The 20594-nt window shown below is 37.6% G+C and overlaps 1 protein-coding gene and 1 pseudogene across 1 annotated transcript in view; one reads left to right on the top strand and one right to left on the bottom strand.

Moving 5' to 3' along the window:
• Positions 1-20594, bottom strand: part of LOC113043514 (phospholipid-transporting ATPase ID-like) — a 260088-nt gene that overhangs the window by 28707 nt on the left and 210787 nt on the right. The window lies entirely within an intron of this gene.
• On the top strand, positions 3896-18699 carry LOC113043517 (serine/threonine-protein phosphatase 6 regulatory subunit 3-like; annotated as a pseudogene).

The raw sequence follows: 20594 nt of genomic DNA, 5'->3' as shown, positions 1-20594 counted from the left end.
TATTAGATTAAATAAAATAGCCATTCTAGAAAAGTAATGCAAAAGATGATGCAGATTATGTTTCAAGCTGTTGATCTCTTTACATTGCCCTCAAGTTAACATTGTGAATGTGACTAAATGGAGTTTATTTGGATTTTTATACCACTTTGGCAGGTCAGTGGATTGACTGAATCTGTCCGGATCGTCCCATCCACTCACACCGAGGAGCTTTCTGCTTTTCGGTGCACCACCATTGTCTTTGTTTTGTGTACAAAAATGCCTCATATAATGCACACTTGTGACAATTTTTGTATCAAAAGCATTTTTATATATAATAAAGGTTCTATTTTAAGAAATGTAATATTATTGTCCTCTTTTAACGTTATGGTGCTTGTCATTATTCTTATATTTAGGCATCCAACTTTCCATTTAAGGGTTCCTGGCTTGTTGAAGGAAAGACTGTTATTACGAGGAGTCTTCTATAAAGTTATTGTTAATTGAATTGAGCAAGGTGCGTCTCAGTCCAGTGCTAACCCAACAAACATGAGCAAGAATGCAGAAACACGTTGAATCTCTCTAAACAGAGCGTTATGAAATGTTATTGTTGAACGTGACACTGCTGTGGTGGAATTGCATGTTAGGGTAATAAAATAAATGTGTGTTTGTTTGATCATTGCCAGGAGTCCGGAGTTTTGTCTTCTGCTGCCCTCATGTGAAGAAAACTGAACCAGAAGTATTTTATAAAAGAGTTCTAGATGCCCCCCTCCATAACACTCAAAATAATACCTTGTTCCTGTATTGAATCATTTATTGTCAACAGATAGATTCAGAAATTCACTCATGCTAGAATAAAAATTCTAATGAATTTTTACTTATTATTTATTTATTATTATTATTATTTAATATTTTTGCATGCAATTATTAAAAATTTGATTATGCTATCTGCAGTACACTGGAAAATAACTTCATAATGTATCCATCATTTTATGAATGTATCACAAATGTCACTTCACAGAGACCCAGGGCCCTAAACTTGTATATTCAGCAGTTGGGAACTAAATGTACATTCTCCTTTCTCATTTTTCATCTTAAAGGCCTGTCTTCGGCAGCACTTGACAGAAGTGAACACATGTTGTGAGGCTCCTGACTGGGCTGGAGGGGGAGGGGAGATGATGTCGACACCCCTCCGTGCACCCATCTGTCTGTCTTTGTGTAGTAGAGGAGCTAAAAACACGGCTTGGAAAAAAGGCACGTGAGAACACGCTTCGACATGTCAGGATGGAAAACACATCAGCATCCTGGAGCTTCTGATTATATGTTCAAAAAAGAAAAAGGTGTCACTACATGTGTGCAGGGACCAAATGTTCCTATAAAGACAATAAAACCTGAAAATTGTGGGGACCAGTTAATAAACATAATAAATAATGTCTAATAAAATGAAATAAAGAATTGCATAAAGGTATTTGAAAAAAGCTTTTTTTATTTTTATATATAAAAAATACTTTTTATTATTTAATTGTGGTGTTGTATACTGACTATATTTAATTTAATTTAATTTAATTTGTAAATTAAAAATATAATACTTGTATTAAAAACTCAAAATGTAAAAAAGTTTATATGAAATGGGAAAAGTTGTGTTGGAAATTAAATGAAAAGCTATATTTTTCAAGGTTGTGAATAAAATGAAGATTATTAAAAAAAATATATGTGTTGGGGGGGGGGGGGGTTACTTGCCATTTCTTTGTAAGCATGAAATTTACCAGTAATTGCTGAGTAAATCCTATATACAAAATTTTAGTGTGTAATTATAAAATGGAAATAAATATAATAAAGCCAAACATAAATATTTAAATAATAATAATAATAATCACCACCTAAAACGTGCTAACTGCATTCTGAGCAGTATTGAGATATTGAGTTTTGTGTTCCATTGACTTCTGTAGATTGGATCCTTTTTGTTTTATAAAAAAAGGCTCAAAGTGATTACAAAGGAAAAGTATGAAGACAAATAGAACTTTCTTAGTATATCTTTGCTATTTACAGCTTTGAAAAATATTTTTTACAATGCATATAATCACCAGTAGTCTGTGGTTAATGAATTGTATAATGAATTTTTATCCCATGATCATAATTCCCATGTATGAACATGAACATGTATGTTTCATTCCTTCGAGTATTCATCTAGCTGCTTGTTTCACAATGGCGTGCAGCAGATATATGAAGAGAACAAAAAAACTGGACCATAACCGTGATAGCTGCCTCCGTCTGATGAAAGATGACATGAGAAACATCTTTCGCACGGCCCCAGGAGCCCACAACATTTACTTTACACACTTTTCATGACATGATCTTTGATTAGTAGAGGCAGGATTTTTGTAGACAATCAAATGCACATGTTTGATTTATTTATTTTTTTACCTAGAGCAAAAACCGCTTTAGTAAAATCATGTTTTTTGTCATAGAAACCCACATGGCAGTCTGTAATCAGAAACACGGTGGAATCATAGGGTTAATTTGACCCATATGAGAAAAAATTACATCTGGCTGCTTTTGCTCTATACAATGAATCCACTGCAGATTTAGTTATGCATATGGAACACACAGCACAGAATAGATCTCGCATGTCTGAAATACAGCCGTCATCAGCTGTAACAGATCAGTTCCACAGCCTGACGCTGTAGATTTATGCATCACATTTAACACAAGGGTCACACGTCAGATCCTATTTGGCATGCTACAACTAAACCCGTAATTGCCTGTCTGCACTGGCCGGCTATAGAGCACAAAGATATGCCCCGGACCTCTTGACCCATATTTTATCAATGGGCACAAGAAATTCAAACACTTTTACACATATAAAAGCTATAGAAAGCTGGACCAGGTTCTCTTAAAGAGATAGTTCACCAATAAATAATTCTATAAAATGCAAAATGGGCCAGATTTAGACAGACTGGCTGTTTTTATATGCATAAACTTTAAAAACATGCATATTTAATAATGTGTCTATAATTCATATACAAATTAAACTACTGTTTTTATGTAGGCCTAGTCAACTTCATGTTGGTTTGCCATTGTTCAATTAAAATGTATTTATTTCTGTTAACTATCTACATATATGCATACATATACATACATAGCCTTTAAACACTTATTTTGAATGATAAAGCTTGATGTGAATTCAACTCCTGTTTTATATTATCGATTTCATGTTGAAATAATTAGCTTTCTTTGAGGTGAACTGGATGCTCCATTCAGTAATATGTGGTTCACGCACTCGAAGCTGATTGGATCATGTAAATGTCAATCACCGTGACGTCTTACTGTTGCTAGGGCGTTGCAGTTTCGAGCCGGTTAAAGCCATTCTGAAAGCGACACTGAACGGGTCGCTTTGTGCAACATTGTGAATAAACTATAACCGTGCTGCCTTTATGTTTTGGATATGTTGAAATTTAAAGAATACGTTCAAGGGACAGGCTCTTACAAAGAAGGTAGGATACAGCAATATGTACGTTTTGATATCGCCGTACTTTTTAGTTTTGAAAGCCGTATTTGATTGACATTCTCGTGATCCAATCAGACGAGGGATTTTTAAATCCAACTAAATTCTATTGGCCTTATCTGCCGTGGGCGTGTCTAATGATTCAGTTTCACTTAAATGTTGCTTCTAAAATGTGTAATTATTACATTTCTTAAATTCCGGCTAGGAGCCTACGTTTGTAAATATCATATCTGTTTTCGTGGAGTTTATAAAACAAATATTTACCCCACACAGTCCGAAATTAACGAACACGACCAGCTATAATTGACACTCACTGTAGCCAATCAGCGCGCAGCAGTGGGGTTTGATTGACAGCTCCTCTACCTTAGGTGGGGGTTGGGGTTGCTGAAGTTGATAACGCCGCCATCTTGAAAAAGTGAACTCTGATGGTCTCTTTTCGCGCCTGTCACAATCTGTTATAAACCCCTCATTCTGTGTTACCTCGCCCCATTTTTCTTTTTTATTACTGTGACTCTTTTATTCAAAGGTTCGCCAGTCTTCATGCCGGGCTTTGGCAGAATTCCGCTTTCTTAATCGGTACGTATTTGTGTTGTGTGTGTCTCTGTTAGCTTAGCGTTAGCCAGTTACCACTTCTCTGTTTCGCCGAGTCAGAACAGCATACATTTCCAACATTTTCTCTCATTTAACTAAATTTTTCTCACATTTAGCGGGACTACTATGCATTTAAACCAACACATACTCTCAGAAAGTGTCTATTATGTAATATTGTTCTGGCGGAAGCTCAGTGTCAGCTAATGCCGGGGCCCGACATGCCGAAAAACTTCAGAAAGTGAGGCACAAAGGCGAAACCTATTGAGTTGTCCACACAGACAACGTTTTTAACCAATGCAGGTGCATATGTTGAATCTATTGGAATGCTCAAACGCGCTTGTGGAGCTCCACAAAGCTGTCTATCGTTCGGAAGGTAACGTTAGTTCACTGGGGATTGAGACGCAGCCAAAAACACCAACAGAAAACCCGTCTGGAATTGTTAGTTCTGGTTTTAAGATTATATTTTGGACCATGACTGCTGTCATATAAATTTGTTATTAATGCGTTTAATAAGGATAATCGGTTTTAGGTTTGATTTGTATTTAAATTGTGGTGATTTTTCTAATATTCAGTATGTCATTTCAGTATAAGTTTTGAAAATCTAGTCCTCAGTCTCTTGTTTACAGCATGTAACGTTACTGATTACAGATTTCTGAATTTGTCCTTATTTTGGCACATCCAATAATCACCACTAAAACCATACAGCTGTTTATTTCTAGTTTTGTGTGATGTGATTGCATGTGAATGCTCCTAGAAGACTGTTAGGATGAGCAGATCGCTCACTCTTGTAAACCGTCTAGTTGGTTTGACATGGCAGCACATCTTCATGGTCCACATCTTTGCAGACTCAATTCTGAGTGCTATACATGCGTAACTGATGCCTAGTCAGGTCAGAACCGGAGGATGTGCTGCAGATAATCATCCATCACTTTGATTTACTGTTTTGTTTGTTTTCCATGATTTATTTTTCATACTTGCCAGTGTTTCTGCAATTTAGACATGCACTATCACTGTTCAAAAGATTTAAGTCAGTAAGATTAAATATAAAAAAAAATGAAAAAAGCCCCTTGTGCTCACAAAGTCTGCATTTGTATTTGATAAACTCAGTAAAAATTTGTTTCCAATTTAAAAGATCTATGTGTATATTCATGCATATGTGTGTAACATAATACAAGACTTTTGAATTTAAAGATTAACATTGTATCTGTCAAGTTAACCTCACTGCGCAGTTTGATGTTTTAACGCTTGTTATTTTAAATCTGTTTTTGATAGTGCCAGAACTTTTACAGCAAAAACTCTTTTATGAAGAATTTTGGGTTGTTTGTCAGTGTTTTTAAAATTCCGTTAATTGGCAGAAAGCATGTTTGCAGGAGAATGGAAGTAGGGCTGATGTCAAAGCTTTTTCGGGTGAGCCTAGCCCAACCCCCTTAGTCTATTAATAAGCTTTCCTTCCTCTTAGCCATTCATGAAAGTCAAGATGGCTGCTTGCCAGCTTGGTAACCTTTCACCTTGTCTTGTGCATCCATCCACCGACTGGAAAAATAGTGTATTGGCTATCCTTAATAATGCATAGCTGTGTGTTGATGTGTCCAATTATAACAATGTGATGCCAGAGCTGTCAAATGGACATTTGGATTAAACCCGACATAACTGAGGATCTTTTGTTAGAAATTATGTACACTTTCCTTGTAAGAAGAACAAACAAATCGAAAACGAAACCACAGTTACTAACTCAAAACCACAATCATGTGGGGATAGAGTTAATAATGGTTAGCGACCGATCAGAGGATCTAGTCTGGTGAGAGTGCAACTGTATTTGTTGTGTTGCTAGGTTGTCAACGTCACGACAAGGAAGTTGTCTGGTTTTCTTGAGTTTCATCAGTTTTTTTTTTTTCTGCAAACAAAACTACCACTTGTTTTGTCACTGTAAACTGATGCATTGTTTCTGTATTAAATCAAGCTCTATTCATAAAATTAAAATGAATTCAACATTTGGAAGTTGTTTAAATTATCTCTTTGAGATCCTGACAAACTGGAAAAAGGTCTCTTGTTGTTGTTGTTAGCAGCATGTGTTTTGTAATATGTGACCCTGGACCACCAAATCAATCATAAGGGTCCATTTTTCGAATTAAAAAAGCTTTCCTTTGATGTATGGTTTGTTAGGTTAGGACAATATTTTTTTTTTAGTGTCCAAAAAAATCTAAATATTGAGAGAATTGCATTTTAAAGTTGTCCAAATTAAGTTCTTAGCAATGCATGTTACTAATCAAAAATAAGTTTTGATATTTTGTTCAGTTCCTACTGTAAATATATTTATGGAACATGATCTTTACTTAATATCCTAATGATTTTTGGCATAAAATCAATAATTTTGACCCATACAATGTATTTTTTTTTTTCTATTGCTACAAATATACCCCAGTGACTTAAGACTGGTTTTGAGGTGCAGGGTCACATATGTATTTGTTTTTAATTCTGTGTCTAGTATTGACCATTTGATAGAGTAATCATCAGAATCGGGCAGGTCTGTTTATAGAAGTGACTAATCTTTGAGTTGTTACTTTTTTTTTTCTTTTTACACAAATGCCTTATGTAATAACCCTCTTTTTTCTTATTTGTTCTGTTTCAGGTGTATGTTGAGCGTTTTTTCTGTGGCAGAAGACATTTCTGCTGCATGTGTCCTTTATTTAAGGGTTTGTCCAGTTTCTACCGCCTGTGGTGCCTGTAATGGGCCAGAAGTCCCAAAGAGCACAAGCTTTATTTTATTTTTAATCAGAGTTTTTACCCTCTGGTCTCCGCTTCGCTCAGGTAAGCTTTTTCATAATTAGTCACATTTAAAATCTAGCATCTTCACAGTCATAATGATAACAAAACTCACCCAAAAAACAAATTTTGCTTTCAGTATACGTATCTGAAAACCACCCTCTTCCATTTGTTTTGTTTTTTTTCAACAGCACCATGTTTTGGAAGTTTGATCTGCACACGACGTCCCACATTGACACGCTTCTGGAAAAGGAAGACGTTACGCTGACTGAGGTGATGGACGAAGAGGATGTCTTGCAGGAGTGCAAGGCTCAAAACCACAAGCTGGTGGACTTCCTGGTGAGGCCACAATGCATGGAGGATCTTGTGGGCTACATCACCCAGGAGCCCAATGACGATGTGGAGGAGAAGATCAAATACAAGTAAGCATAACATGTTCGATGCTTGCTCAAAAACACTTGTTCCAAAAATAAATTGCTGTGCTAAGCTTCCTCATGCTATGTTTCTTTTTTCTGTAAAGGTATCCCAACATATCCTGTGAACTCCTGACCTCAGATGTTAGCCAGATCAATGACAGGCTGGGTGAAGATGAAAGTTTTATTGATGAAACTCTACAGCTTCCTACAGAACGAGTCACCCCTCAATCCACTGCTGGCCAGTTTCTTCAGCAAGGTCCTGAGCATCCTCATTGGGAGGAAACCAGAGCAGGTATGTCATCAGACATACTGGATTGCATTCATGTGGATGCTTAGGAGTGAACTAAATCTCCGCTCTTGCATCTAGATTGTGGAGTTCCTCAGGAAGAGGGAAGACTTTGTGGATCTTATGATCAAACACATAGGGACCTCAGCTATTATGGACCTCCTGCTCAGGATGCTCACCTGCATCGAGCCACAACAGCTCAGACAAGATGTATTAAATGTGAGTTTTCATATCTACAAGAAAGCTTTTCATGATGTTGCGACTCTGTTTTGTTGGTCAAAATCGGTTTGGCTTTGTGTGTATGCGTGATTTTTAGTTTTGTAGATATGGATGTTTTCATTTGAATACAGCAGTAAATTGAACACAGATTAGTCATTTCATCCACTGACTGTCCTCGTAACACCACCTCACAGTTCCCTCTTCATCTCCTCTCTTGCAGTGGCTAAATGAAGAGAAAGTTATACAGCGGCTGGTTGACATGGTACAACCATCACAAGATGAGGATGTAAGTGAAGTCCGGTTAAGCAATATATACCATACATATACCCCCACCCCCCCCATCTTTTTTTGCATTTTTTTTTTATTTTATTTTATAAAATACATTTTAAATGTTTAATTTTAATATTTTTTGTGAATTAAAGCTAGTGAAAATGTTGGGAATTTAAAGTAAAAAACAATTGAACTGCATGTCTGACCGGCCCTTATTGTTGAGTCCAGCTGACCCATTCCTGCTTGCTAGCTACGTAACAGTAAATGCTTGTTCCCTCCACACAGAGACACTCAAACGCATCCCAGTCTCTCTGTGAGATCATTCGGCTGAGCAGAGATCAAATGTTCCAGGTGCAGGGCTGCTCGGAGCCTGACCCTCTGCTGGCCACACTGGAGAAGTGAGTTTGTCCATGTCTGTACAGTTCTTTCTAGTGACTTTCTGGAAGGTGACATTTTTGGAGGGATTAAAGTTGAGCTGTAGTTTCAGGCATGCTAATGCTGTAGTAATGAATGGACTGTTTGTCTTCCTTTCTAGACAAGAGACAGTAGAGCAGTTGCTGTCAAACATCTTTGACAAAGAGAAGAATGATTCTGCCATAGTCAGTGTGATCCAGATACTTCTAACCCTCTTTGAGACACGGAGACCAGCGTAAGGGAATTATTTTTATTATTATTATTTTTATACACCTTTTGGGTGTTTGTTCATATCTGAATATCATCCTTGGCTTTTCCTTTCAGGTTTGAAGGTCATCTGGAGATTTGCCCCCCTGGAATGAACCATCCTTCATTCTCTGTCAATCAGAGTATTCTAGATGCTGTCAGACCCAGGCTGAAAGATTTTCACCAGCTTTTGCTCGAGCCCCCAAAGGTGAAAACAATGTGTTGGCTAAACTTTATATCAGCTGACCTAACTTAGACCGTAATCTCCAAAATCCTAATTACATTAAGCTTTGGACAACAACACTTTATGCCTGTACAAATATAACCTGGCAGAATCTGTGTGTTATATGTTGAATTAATGTTATTTTAATAGTAGTTTATCGTTGTGATGTTGTTTTTAGAGTCAAATCAAACATCCAGACTCATCTTTCCAATTTCATTTACCTTTTTTTTCTTTTTTTTTTAAGAAAACTGTTTTGAATACCACATGGGGAGTGTTGGATCCACCAGTGGGAAATACTCGTCTAAATGTGGTGCGACTAGTGACCAGCCTTCTACAGACCAACACGCATATCATCAACCAGGAGCTTATTGCCCTCAACACATTGGGAGTCATACTAGTGAGTGACTGAAATGCAATTCAAGAGTTTTGTGATATCAATTTGCAATGAGAAAAGTTAGTTGTTAACCGTGTTCTTATACACACCAGTTTGGGGTCAGTTCCCCCTAAACTGTTAGTTTAGTATCTCACTGATACAAATTTTGAATAGTAATGCATTCCATTGACTTACTTTGTTAACTGGTAACTACATACTCATTTTGTAATTGGTCACATTGAAACTTGATAAGATCATTACTTTTTGGAGTAGAGCTATTGTCAAAAGATTTAGGACAGAAAAGATGTTTAATACAATCTGTGCTTGAATGCCATAAATGTTCTTAAATAATTTCTTTCTTTTGTCTTAAGGACATGTACTTCAAATACTTATGGAATAATTTTCTACACACGCAAGTAGAAATATGTACGGCGATGATCTTAGCGATGCCTTCAACCCAAAGTGAATCTCCTGAAATCAACAGAGAAAACGACCAAGAGCCCATAAGAGAAAACATCCTTATCAAACATGTGAGTTTACTATCCTTTCCGCTCACATACTCTTTCAATCCCAAGCTGTTTGCTTCACTCATCAAAGTTCAATGTGTTTTTCTCTGTTCTGACCTGCAGCTCTTTCAGAAGTGCCAGTTAATACAGAGAATTCTTGATGCCTGGGGATCAAATGAGAAGGAGCAGTGAGTAACTTCTAAAACTGAGCGCTTATGTGTGAAGAGGAACCATCCTGTTTGCACATCTGTGACTCTGTGGTTTTGTCTAGAGAGGACTTTATTAAATCCTCCGTCTCTCTTTCCTAAGGGCTGAGGGTGGGAGGCGGAGAGGTTACATGGGTCACCTGACCAGAATAGCAAACTCTATAGTCCACAACACCGACAAGGGCCCCAACGGGGCACAAATTCAGCAGCTCATCTCAGGTTTGTTTAAAAAAATAATAATTAGACTGATTTCAAAGCCATTTCCACTCACACTTACTCCCTTTCAGAGCTTCCAGAGGAGGATAGGGAACGATGGGAAGCATTTTCTTCAGGACAGCTAGCAGATACAAACAAGAAAAACACTGTAGACTTAGTAAGTATGCTATTTTATTCACTGTCTTCTGAAACTCTTGCTTTGGCTTTACAATGCTCATAAGTGTATTTGACATCAAAACTAAGTTTCTCTTTTCTCAAACTTTCTCAGGTTAACACGCACCACATACACTCATCCAGCGATGATGAGGTAGATTTCAAAGACAGCGGGTTTCATCAGGACTCCTCCCTGCAGCAAGTAAGTCTGTGCCTGGATGAGCTCACAAAAGCTGCTGCTATTGTAATATCTGAATGCTAATGTTAAAGGCACTGCTAAATATACAAAAGAAGTCTATTTGTGTTTAGACTACATTTATAACTGTTTAGTCCTTTTGAGTGTTTTTTGAGGCAAGACACTTAATTGCTATCAGCTGTTTTGAAATAAAGCTTCTTTGTAGTGTCAAGAATATATCATTATCATTGGTCCTGGGTTTGCCAGGCCTTTTCTGATTATCAGATGCAACAAATGACGTCCAATTTTATTGAGCAGTTTGGCTTCAATGACGAAGAGTTTGCCGATCAGGATGATGTCGGGGAGTAAGTACCCATCATGCATGACGCTTTTCAGATTTGCCGCCTTTTCTGCTGGTATCAAATCGGTTGGGGAAGGTTTTAGCGTTTATAAGTGGGGGCTTTGGTTGATTTTTAGGGTTATGTTGCTTTTCAATAAACTCACAAAGCCAGTTTTGGGAGGTTGTGCGTGTTAAATCATGGGCCATACAGTGCAGATTACATCTGATCACTTAAATGTCTCAGTTCTGATTATCCATGTTTTTAATAGATTGGTGTGGTGTACATGGTGACAGTCAGTAATGTTGTGGGTGACGGGTGCTGCTCATTGTCTTAAGGGCTTAACCATACTGAAATCCTTTTTTTTTTTTTATTATTATTATTTTTTTTTTATCTTGCAGTATTCCTTTTGATAGAATATCCGACATCAATTTTTCCTTGAATACAAATGAAAGTGTAAGTATGTCAGATATTTGCTCAAGTGAATGTGTATTATTAGTTGAATTTATTGAAAAGCTAATGGTATGTTTTCATAGTTTGTTCCTGCTATGCTCATAGGCAAACATGGCGCTCTTTGAAGCTTGCTGTAAGGAGAAGATCCAGCAGTTCGAAGATGCCGGATCAGATGAGGAAGATATCTGGGATGAGAAGGATGTCACTTTTGCTCCGGAAGCTCAGAGACGTACCAGGTATTGTAATCCTTGGAACAGACTCTTAAAGCATTTTTCATCCTGCCGGTGTGTTGATTCTCCATGGCTTTCTTCCTACGCAGGAGCTCAGGAAGTACAGATAGCGAGGAGAGTACGGACTCTGAGGAGGAGGATGGGAAGCGAGACCCGTTTGATTCTGCCAATGCCACCTCTGATGACAGAATGGAAGTGGACTCTGGGGATGGTCAGAATATAAATGATCAGCTGCCATATCTAGTAATATTCATTTCTATAGTAAGTAAGCTCACACGTCCTTGTTCTGTATCATGCTTCGGTTAAGGAACGGTATGGACGGCAAATTTTGATGACATACCTATGGACACGGGCAGCTCCATGGCTCCCAGTGCACCTGTGTCCACCTCACCAGCTGCAGTGCCTGAACCTGCGGGCTGGAACTCTCCAAACACCGATGCAGAGTCTGGTTGGGCTGACTTCTCCAGCTTCACACCTGTGAGGTACGTTCACATGACGTATATGGATCAAGGTGCTCTGTCAAAGTGTGTGTGTGTGTGTGTGTATAACTATTTTTTTTTTCTTTTTTTTTCTCACGAATACATATTGGGGCTATCAATGTTTCTGAAATTTAATAAAAAATTATTAACTAACTATAAAAGGCACAGCTAAATGTGATGTTTATTATAATGGATTTGTTTTATATTATAAAAATAATGCACCAACTGTACTGTAATGTTAACTAGCTATATTTTCTCATTTAAAATAATTTTTTTAATAGATGATTTGATATCAGTATTGGTATCGGTGATACCTGCGTTCATTCATAGTACTAGGTAAAAAATGCCATTAAACAAAATAAAAAAATGTGATCTTTACATTGTTTCAACATTAATTTGGGAAAAATTTAGAAAAATGGCATTAAAGGGCACCTATTATGCCCCTTTTTACAAGATGTAATATTGGTCTTGGGTGTCACCAGAATGTGTTTGTTAAATGTCAGCCCAAAATACCCTACAGATAATTTATTACAGCTGGAAAATGTTTTTTTTTTGGGGGGTGTCTCAAAAAAAGAGCTGTTTTGGAGTGTCAATCTAATCTCACAAGTGTGGCACTGATTATTTAAAAAAATAATTGATGTTTTAACCATATGTACATTTAAGCATTATAATGACATGACGTGCACAAAGCAATCTGGAGTGATGGACATATTAATGTAGATTTTGAGGTGCATTACCTTGAAAAATTAAGGTAATCCACAGCTTCCTCAGCAAGTGTTAGGAAAAAATGAAGATTCTTATGTTCCATCTTACATCCAAACAGCATCGGGATTGCCAGTGAGACATTGTTGATGTTGCAGCTGCTTGAGCATGGAGAAAATGAAGGACACTGTATAACCACTGAGGGTGGAAACTATAGAAATGCAGAGCGGTCAATCTACCTCCGTGGCCCAGCCCTATATAATGTGACATCACACTGCATGAGAATCAAAACAGCAGGCCTAGTGAGACTGACTTGGTTTAAAGGGAATTAAAAAATGAATGTGTGGATGTTTATCATTGAAGGGTGGTTGTGTTCACACACTGCCAACACGCATTTATGTCCAAACATCATGTGAAATTGGATTTTGCATAATAGGTGCCCTTTAATATATAAATTAAGTCCTGCATATTGATTATAGAAAGGGCCAGCAACCTGCACTACTGATGTTCAAAATGCAGCACTGAACAAGTAAGTGTGGAAAACTCATTAGATGTTCATTTTTCTCTTTTATTTAGCCCCAAGGATCCTTTGAGGAGCAATTCCCCGGTAGCCATGGAAACCAGCATAGAAACGGACCCTCTGGGAGTCAACGCGCCCATGCAGCAAGAAAGTAAGGATAGACTCTTTTACCATTCCTCGTGTACATGTGTCATCACAATGGTTGGAATAAAACAATCGAATTGCTTAGACACAGATCAGTGGCTTTCCAATGAGACCACCCCGACTTCACCAAGAGGAAAGGTTGGAGACGGCTCGGACCCCGAGGAAGAGCCTGCCAGTGACCGCATCACAGAAACTGTCACCAACGGCTCTATGAAGGAGACTGTCAGCCTTACTGTAGATGCCAAAACTGAAACTGCTGTTTTCAAGAGGTGAGTCCTGCAGGTTCCTCACAGTGCCTCACATCACTTCCTCTTCTCCCCTTTTGAGACACTAGCTTCACTTCACTCTGCATGTAGACCTGATCTTGTCATGTATCCTCCTCCTCCTCCTCCTGCTAGAGCCAGCCAGGCCAGGACCACGTCTCTTTTAACGGGGGCTGTTAATATGCAGAGCTTTGTAACATCTGTTTTGTCTCTTTGAGAACGCTAAAAAGAACAAGCTGTCCTTCTTGAACTGCAACTCTTACAACATGAGCTTCCTCTCTCTCTTTGGTGTGTGTGTGTGTGGCTTCAGAGTGTTGAAATCGTATCGGTATGTACAGCCAATCAGGGGGCGTGTCTTGTTTTGTTTGGTTTTTCCCATGTCGGCCATTTGAGTTTTGATATGTAACCATTTTTTGTTTCTTCGATCGTATGTTTTTCTTTTGAACAGTAATGTATCCATCACCATTTGCATGTTAATATCAGATGTTACAGTTGAAAACGGCATGAAATACCCCATGCATCCTTATATGTAGTTCACTCTGATCCCAAAAGTTTCAAGCCCATATGTTTCCCAGTCTTTTCAACACCGCAGGTGAAGATTGATGGATTCCCTTCTCATGCTCTGCTGTGGTTTGGCTCCATGGCTCTCTCTCAGGGCTACATTTATGAATACGAGCTGGCCCTTTAAAATTCAGGCTGTGCATGGACTTTGTATAAATCAATCTGATTAAGGAGGACGCATCTCTGTAGACCTTCCTTAGTCCAGAAATCCACCATGATCTGTCTGGTATGAGACTTAAGAGGAGGTTATAATTAAATAAATGACTGTTTGTGCTGATGCCACCCTAAAGGTAAAGTTGGCTGGCATGCGATCACTTTGTAAAATTGCTAGCTAGCATTGATTTTACACCACCATTTCACACTCACATACTAAACAAGTTTGTCTCAACCAGCTGTTGTGTTGTTCATAATCACGTCCCTCCTCTGTACGTCATGCTCACATCTTATTTGTCTGGCAAATCCCATTTCAGAACATTTTCGTTTTGCCCCGTTGCTTTTAATGTGGCTTGTTCCACTTTGCATGTTTATCCAGGGATTTAAAAGGGGGGTTTTATTCTTTAAAAGAGCGGCAATGAAAGCTCTTTAAAATGCTGTCCTTTCTGATCATCCTGCAGCGAGGAAGAGAAACGATCTACCTCTGAAGATGCATCTGCAAAGTTGTTTGCAGAGAGCGGGGAAGTGGAGAAAAGCAACAGTCCTAGCAACTGTCAGAAACCAGGGTAAGAGTCTTTATTTATAAAGTCAATAAAACAGGCTATTCATAAAATAATTTAGTCTAGGGACCCAAGTTATTATAGTTAACTAAAATTGATTAAAAAATTTTTGTTAATTGAAATAGATTAATTGATATACAGAAGCAAATTGTTATTAATAAAAAGTTTTTTTTATTATATATCAGGAGATATTTTGGATTGAGTTATTGACATGCAATAAACACTGGTGGAATTGTGGAATCCAGTCAAATTGTGGATGGATAAATCAAAATGTGAATATTTAAGAGGAAAAAAACATACACAGTTTCACCTAATCTCATGTTAATCTTGAGTACCTATAGAGTAGTACTGCATCCTATATATGTCCAAAAAGTCTTTAGTTTTATCATCATTATAAAAGAAAAATACAGCTTTCCGATTCTTTCAGGAAAAAGCCAAGCTCCTGGAGGCGTGCCGTGGGCGGAGCAGTAATACTGATGTTTTTTGTTGTTTCTATTAACATATATTCACTTATGTGCTGATTTCCAACAAAAGACAGAAATCTGATGCAATTGTACCTACATGAATGGGGTCTTTTATCACCGGGATGGCTCCATGTTTTAATAGCAAACGATGTGCAAATTCAGCGTCGACTTGGGCCTTGTTTATAAAACATTCATCACTCAAATGACCAGAACACACAAACACACTTGATACACTGCGTTGCTGCCCCGGAAAAACAAACTGCATCCACTGTTCATGTAACGCTGGGTTCTTGGGAAAGCTGAACATAGTAAACTTTCCCTCACATACAAAAATTCACTTATTTGGAGGCATTCTCAAACAAATCCTATGCAGCGCTGCCGACGATTTTGAAGCACGTTGAGGTGCGAGGTCTCACTCTCCTCTGGTTGATGTGTGCACGGGCGTTTCAGAGAGATATGCTCATATAAGGAGTTCCGCTCTTGTCTACGTCATTAGATCCACGATCGGAAAAAAAACTGCCGAAACGTGTACCAACCCGGAAGTAAGATTTTCGGCACAGAAATTCTCAGTCATTCTTCAAATAATTTTTTAAAACTTTGGCCATGTATAGCATGATAATGCATCTCTTTAACACTGTGAACAACTCTGAATACACAAAACACCATTGTACTCACCCTTTAAGCCAAAAGGGTGTTCTCCGTGTTTCTTTGTGGATGAATTACTTTCAATGTGCAAAAACTAATCAAGTTATGTACAAACAGAAACCTAAAGGTCTTAATATCAACCTGTCAAAATAAGTTAAAAATAAGTGTGATGCATAGAAATATTACTAAATGTAATGATGGTATTACTACAACTAATAAAGCTAAAACTTATTTTTAAGGAAAATTTACCAGAAGAAAATATTTTTATTTTATTTACCAAAAAAGGTTAAAAAAAGAAACCAACAACAACAAAAAAAACTTTCTTTATTAAATATTTGTATTATTAAATTGATTGAAACCATTAAAATGAATCCAGAAAATCAACGGAAAACACAGAATTTGGTGTAAAAATTTTTTTTTGATAATTTTAAATGGTAATTTTGTTAATGTTAATAAATTGAAGTGCAGTGGTCGGTTTCATCATTTCAATTAATCAGACATTTAAGTTAATCACGTTTTTAATCTTTTTATTATTATTATTATTATTATTATTATTATTAAAGCATTGAAAAAAACAAAAAATTAAAGGCAATAAACTAAAACCAGAAAAATTAAAACGGTGAAGAAAAAATTGTATGGCAAAAAAAAGCAATCCAGAAAAATTTAACCCGAAAAATTGCAATTTTGAAGAAAAAATATTAATGGAATTTGGGGAAAAAATAAAGCCGATTTTTATTGGGCATTAGTACTAGTTCCTTCTTGTTTCCTGAATCTACTGGCTGTCTTACTGGTAAATTAATATATTCTTGATTTAAATCAGATATTTATCGCAGAAATGCTGGTATTGCTGTATTTTATAAATAGATATATAATTTATTTATTTTACAGAACAAAAAATGCTGAAATGGTGTAATTGCGTAGTTTGATCAGCAGAGTGCGCTCTATTGTTTGCTACTGGTGACCTGGATGAAATGCTTTAAAGCTTAAGAGTATGGAATACCATTGATACTTGGAATGACCATATCTCCTTAAAGGCATGGTGGAACTGCAAGAATTTGGGAGATCCCTTCAACACAAGGAACCCTCCAATGCCAAATCTAATGTACGTCTCGAGGCCCCCTTTTGAATGAGAACGTGTCCACCAGTTATGGGTGGTTAAATTTGTGGTCAGATGTTGACCGATCCTGAGGGGCTACTGACGCATGGAGGCTGGCGTTCGAGGTGGCTCCTCAAATAAAGGGATCCCCTCTGAATTTGGAGATCCACCGATATGACATGATCTAAATATTGAAAATGTATCACCACTGTCATTTTTAAAACGTTTCCTATTCTTTTGTGTATAGGGAGGAAAAAAATCTGTAAAATTATATTTGTAGTCTTTAACTGTCATTTAATCATATTTGTTTTTCTTCTTCAGTCTAAAGCACTTAGAAGAGAAAGCAAAAGCCACTTGCAAAGCTCTAAACGGTCCTCTTGAGGATGCGGCCTCTATGGACGAAGCCAAGTGAGTTCTGTGCCCTCCACTTTCCCCCATTTCCCCTAGTTAAGTGTTGCTTCCACACCTGACATCAGGCTCCTCTCCTTTTCCCAACCAGATCAGAGCAGTGCACGGCCAACCCTGAGGCAGCAGTGAATGGTCCGGCATGATGAGAGAAGTGCTGTCAGTCAGCTCCTGCCACGCACACCCCCCTCCTCCAGGACCCCCCGGAGAGAGGCCAGTGCCAGACTGGAGCCCCCCAGAAACTACCACCACCTCCACTGCTGCTGCTGCTGTCTCTTACTCCAGCACTGCACTGATGCCACCAGATCAGGACCAGCAATATTCATATTAGACAGTTGTACAGAAAATTTGAACTGTTATGAAGAGAAACATACTCTAATGATTTTTTTTTTTTTTGCATTCGTTTATATACTATTGTTCTTATGAGGTGATCTGTCTGACATCTTGCCACTTAAAAGTGAATAGTAATGTTGCTATAGTTAAAAATGATTGTATGAATAAAAAAATATTTTATAAAAGACAAATGTATACAGAAACGGAGGATTGATAAAACTGAACTATACCGATTGGAACGTTAATGTGTGACCAAATCATAAGCTGTCTTTTTGATAGGATTGTCCTCTTGCGCACACAAATCTGCTATTTAATTTCTAAGTAAAAGCAACCCTTACCACAGAAATCTTAAATTGGCAACTTATGTCGGTCTGTTTTATTTTGAAGCTCATTGCTAGGGGAGACTGTTTTGAGATATTCAGAAATGATTTATTTTGCCACTGGTGTTATTTGTAAATGTTTCTTGTATCCTTTAAGCATAAGAAAGATTGGGACAAAAGAAACACTTTTTGGTATAATTTTTAACTTAATTTATTCTCAAAGAGATGTTATGTTACCCCACTCCCCCTCCCTGATGAAATACGAATCTGAGTGAATGGAAAGATGGCTCTCCATTTGCATGTAGCTAGTAAGTGATTCTTACCTATGGTCCTGCATTCAGTACAGACCACCTTTTATAACCGTTATCCTCTCCAAACAAGTCAACCTTTCTACCTGAAGAGTGATGGGAATGCAGCATATTCCTGGTAATGCTACGATCATGCATCAACTTTTTTCTTTTTGTAATAAAATGCTACCTGTGCCAGCAAGAAGGAAAAGGTTCTGTCTGTGAATCACACATATTTATAATCCTGTATAATCCTCTAATCAATAATCTATCATGATGATGATCTGGGCAAGGCCTGACTTAATCGAGTAAGCCTGTTTCATATAAAAAGTTTACCAAATAAGCCAGGCTTAATTCAGTTAGACTTATTGTGAAACCAAATCAACTGGCAATAAGTCAGACTAATTTAAATAATCCTGGCTCATTTGGTAAACTTGGTATATGAAACAGGCCATTAAAATTGTTTATTGATTCCCTGCTTTCTGCTCTCGTCTGTCAACTGGGTAATTCAGTTTCTATTCAGGTCTGAGATATCAGAGAGTCTTTCAAATGGGTAACTTCGAAAATCAATTGTTTGCTGAGTGGAGAGACTGAAAGGCAGGACTATTCAAAAACTTCAGTTTGCAGGTCAGTACACTGCATTTTCTGTTTTGAAGCCAACAGGTGGCAGTAAAGTCATTTCGTTTGTAAATGGATACGCTCTGTAAAATGGAGAACGCAGTACTGGACATGGCTATTTAAAACGAGTCATTTTTAACTTATAATGTCCTAAACTTTTTGGACAAAAAAATACTTTTTAAGGGTCAGGTACGAACGACTTTCTCGTTCCGTATACACCACAAACATTTAATAATTGCAGGATAGGCACAGTATTGAGTGAAAACGAGGCTGTGGGAGAGAGTTAAAGTTTTATAATGGATTGCACTGTGTAGAGGTCTTTCAGTTTCGTCAATTAAAGTATGTCCCTGACGAAAATTAACCAGTTTGCTACGAAAAAGGTTACTAGCTAATATACTAACCACATTTTAACCATGGTATTTGTTGTAAAACTGGTCATACAAATGGTAATATGCCAAAAACATGGTTACTACACTTGCAGTATAACAAAAAATTCGGTTAATTTTTGTAAATGGTTAGAACAACATTACAATACATGAATGCCCTGTATTTCAATCTCTCAACCTCGTTTACATTCCTGTAAAAAAAAAAAAAAAAACGTACAAATAAGACGATCATAGGATTGACTTTTACAAGGCTTGTTAAATCATAATGTTCAATGAGCCTTGCAAAATGTCAACATTTATGCTTTAAAGAAGCGGCTTTCTCATCAAAGACACTTAGGCGATACAGAAATATGTCTGACTTTTTGCGGTCAGATAATTAAAATGCAGCTCAAATGTTATGCAACATGCATCAGACACAATCATATTTTTTTTTATACTTAAAAAAAAAGAAAATCGCTGTAGATTTTTGTTTTAAAGTAGACACTACTTTAAAATCCTACAGTACAATACCACATTTATCTGAACAGAATGTGACCACTATTTGCCTCACGCAGTGCAACACATCTCCTTCACATGGAGTTGTTGGTCCACTCCTCTTCAATGGTTGTGTGAAGTTGCTGGATATTGGCAGGAACTGGAACACGCTGTCGTATATGCTGATCCAGAGCATCCAAACATGCTCAATGGGTGACATGTCCGGTGAGTATGCTGACCAAGAACTAGGACATTTTCAGCTTCCAGAAATTGTGTACAGATCCTTGCAACATGGGGCCGTGCATTATCATGCTGCAACATGAGGTGATGGTCGTGGATGAATGGCACAACAACGAGCCTCAGGATCTTATCACGGTATGTGCATTCAAAATGCCATCAATAAAATGTACCCGTGTTCATTGTCCATAACCTCACCGCCACCATGGGCCACTCGATCCACAAAGTTAAAGTCAGCAAACCGCTCACCCACACGACACCATACACGCTGTCTGCCATTTGCCCTGTACAGTGAAAACCGAGATTCATCCTTGAAGAGAACACCTCTCCAAAGTGCCAGACACCATCAAATGTGAGCATTTGCTCACTCAAGTCAGTCATGACAACGAAC

This window comes from Carassius auratus, chromosome 25, assembly GCF_003368295.1.
Source record: "Carassius auratus strain Wakin chromosome 25, ASM336829v1, whole genome shotgun sequence".
NCBI lineage: Eukaryota > Metazoa > Chordata > Actinopteri > Cypriniformes > Cyprinidae > Carassius > Carassius auratus.
The sequence above is the reverse complement of the archived record's forward strand: the minus strand, read 5'-3'. Positions and strand labels throughout refer to the sequence as shown.